This window comes from Colobus angolensis, unplaced genomic scaffold, assembly GCF_000951035.1.
Source record: "Colobus angolensis palliatus isolate OR3802 unplaced genomic scaffold, Cang.pa_1.0 Scaffold129, whole genome shotgun sequence".
Lineage (NCBI taxonomy): Eukaryota > Metazoa > Chordata > Mammalia > Primates > Cercopithecidae > Colobus > Colobus angolensis.
The window spans coordinates 2,863,084-2,866,480 of record NW_012114141.1 but is presented as its reverse complement, the minus strand read 5'-3'; the positions used below and the strand labels follow the sequence as shown (position 1 = coordinate 2,866,480).

General features: G+C 52.4%; 1 pseudogene; it reads right to left on the bottom strand.

The window, feature by feature from the left end:
• Positions 1 to 1,367: 1,367 nt before the first annotated feature.
• On the bottom strand, positions 1,368 to 2,942 carry LOC105505807 (annotated as a pseudogene).
• Positions 2,943 to 3,397: the final 455 nt, after the last annotated feature.

Here is a 3,397-nt window from a genome sequence, read left to right as displayed (position 1 = left end):
TGCATAGGTTAAATAATACTATTTTATACAAGGGACTTGAGCATCCACAAATTATGGTATTAGCAGGGGGTCCTGAAACCACTCCCCCATGGATACCAGGGGACGACTCTATATATAAAAGTAAAGAAGACAATAGAATGACCTTTTATGAACCAATCATCCAGATTCATTAATTACCAACTCATGGCCAATCCTGTTTTATCCATAACTGCCCCACACAGCAGCTGCTTGGGGGAATCTTTGGAGGCCAGAAAGTAGTTTCAGTTCTTCTTCAGGTCCTGGTGTAATATCATTTCATCCATAAAAACTTCAGTGTGTATCTAATATATAAAGCTTCTTTTAAAAATATAACCATACTATCATTATCATACCTAAATAATAATTCCTTAGTAGCACTGTATATCCAACCAGTGTTTAAATTTCCCCACCATCTCATAAACTTTTTCAGTTTATTTATTCAAATTGGAATACAAATTGGTTCATAAATTGCAATTGGTTGGAATGCCCCTTAAGTTCCTCTTTTTAATCACAAGGTTCCCATTCCATCCCTTTTTGTTTTCTTTAAATTTTACTTGTAGAAGAAACTAGGTTATTTGTGCTATAGTTTCCCACAGTCTAGAGTTTTTGTTTTTGTTTTTGTTTTGTTTTTGGTGGAGGTGTTGAGACCTGCTTGATTTATTCCGATTATTTAATACACAATGACGCAAGTGTGATCCCAAAGTGTGCAAAGTTAAAGCCTTCAACTGCAGCTGAGGAGAAGGCAGAAATGGTACACCCGGGGATGGTGGTGAGTCAGGAACGACAGGCAGGCGGCCATGACCAGGGCAGCCTCCTCCCCAGGGCCACGGACAGGGGAACCACCTGAAGAGCAGGATGCAAGGGTAGCCCAGGGCCGGGGAAGGGGGCAGAGACCTCCCCTTGGCCTAGGTCAAGCTCAGAAGTGCCACATGGCTGAGGGAGCAGCGGCCCGGGAAGGGCCAGAGGTAGGGCCAGGAGAGCACCATTTTCTGGGGGGATAGTGGCCAGGAGGTGCTCTACAGAAAAAGCCAGGAGGGGCTGCCTGCCCCTGGGGTGGGGGCCGGGCTGGAGCAGGCTGAAAGACCTGAGGTAGGCACAGGGCCTAACACCCTGGCTGACTGGGCTCAGGGGGCTCCCAGGGCAGCCTGGCCCAGGGAAAAGTCCTGACTCTGTAGGGGATACTGAGCAAGGGGCCGCAGACCCCTCAGGACTTCCCCTCCTCTATCCCTAGAAAGCAGCTGGGGAACCTGTAGGCAAACCTGTGGACCGCTCAGTTATGGAGGGAGGTTGTGCCTGAAGGTGGACACCGGGTTGCGACCCCTCCACCACCTCGGCCTCCACCGCTGTCCTCAGTACAGCCGCTTCTCGTAAGACTGCAGGCCGTGGATGCCACCCTCGATCTGGGCCCACGTGGTCCACTTCTCAAACTTGAGCTCTCCTGAGTACATCATGGACCGAAGAGCAGACAGGCTGTGGGCTCCGCTATCCTGGCAGCCAAGCTGGATGTCCGCTATGAGGTAGGGCACAAACTGCTGAATGGACCCTTTGTCCTGGATGGAGTCTGAGACACCCTGCGCGATCTTCACCTTATCCCCTTCACTGAAGTATCGCTTCTGGCTGCTGCTGCTCTTCCCCATGGCATCCAGTGAGCCCATGCCACAGTACTTCTTGAGCAGCACCCCATCTGAGAAGTAGCACACGCCAGGGGCCTCTGTGGTGGTGGCCAGCAGGGAGGCCATCATCACTATGGAGGCTCCAAGGGCCAGGGCCCTGACCGCAGGCCCCATGGTCTGGGTGCCATCAATGGCTATGATGGGCACACCAAAGTGCTGGGCATACTCAGCCACCCTGTTCACAGCAGTACCCTGGGGCCGACCACAGGCCATCACTTCCTGGGTGATATAGATGGAGCCGCAGCCCATGCCCACATGCAGCCCGTCCACACCAGCGTCAGGTTCTCGGCCTGGGCTGCTGTCATCACGTTCCCCCCAATCACCTGGAGGTGGGGATACCTGGGTGAGCAGGTCCAGGTGGTGTTTGTCATCACCACGGGTGCCCACAGCTGCCCCGAACAGCAGCTGCTTGGGGGAATCTTTGGAGGCCAGAAAGTAGTCTCGGTTCTTCTTCAGGTCGGTGCAGGCGATGATGGCCACCAGCTCATCTCAATCGTTGACAATAGGCAGCTTCTCTTTCTTGCTACACTTCAGTATCTCTTTTGCCTCTTTCAATGTCACGCCTGCTGGAGCCACCACCAGCTCAATCCTTGGTGTCATCACCTCACTGAGAAGGGTGGTGTGGTCCTTCTCAGCAAAAAAGTCAGTGTCTGGGGAAGTGATGATGCCCACCAGCTTGCTGCCCATGGTGCCCGTCTCAGCGATGATGCCAGAGAAGCCAGGTGACACCTTGGCCTCCAGCACATCACCCACAGTGTGCGAGGGGCTCAGCACCACGGCCTCTGCCTGTTCAAACTTCTTGATCCTCTGCACCTCCTTGGCCTGAAACTCTGGGCTGCACTTGTGGTGAATGAAACCAATACCTCCCATCAGAGCCATCGTGATGGCCATGTCAGCCTCTGTCACAATGTCCACGGGGGAGGAGATCAGTTGCGTCTTCAGCGTGACGTTCCGGGTCAGGGCTGAGGTCAGGTCCACCTCATCGGCTATAAAGTCTATGAATCCTGGGAAAACCAGGAAGTCCTTGTAGGTGAGGCCGTCGGTGCTGGCGAAGAGCTGCTGGACAGTGAGCCCATCCTTGGGCACACAGCTGGTGCTGCCGCTGATCAGGTAGTCCGGATGCTGCTGCGAGACCCCGAGACCCGATATAAACACCTGCGCGGCCGCTGCGGCTGTTGCTGCTGCTGCAGGCTGGGCGGGCCGGGGACGTGGGCAGTCTAGAGTTTTACGATTATATTTCTGTGTTATCATTTACCCAATCCCCTCTCTCTTCTTAAGGTAATAACTTCCTTTAAAGGTTTTTTTTTTTTTTTTTTTTTTTTTTGTGAAACAGTCTCTCACCGTCGCCCAGTCTGGAGTGCAATGGCACAATCTTGGCTCACTGCAACTTCCACCTCCCGAGTTCAAGTGATTCTCCTACCTCAGCCTCCCAATGCCACCATGCCTGGCTAATTTTTGTATTTTTAGTGGAGATGGGGTTTCACCATGTTGGCCAGGCTGGTCTCAAACTCCTGACCTCAGATGATCCACCCGCCTCAGCCTCCCAAAGTGCTGGGATTACAGGTGTGAGCCACCACGCCTGGCCTAAAGTTTTTATATTTTATCTTTTCTTTAAAAAATAAGTTAAACGGCTGGGCACAGTAGCTCACATCTGTAATCACAGCACTTTGGGAGGCCGAGGTGGGTGGATCACGAGATCAGGAGAT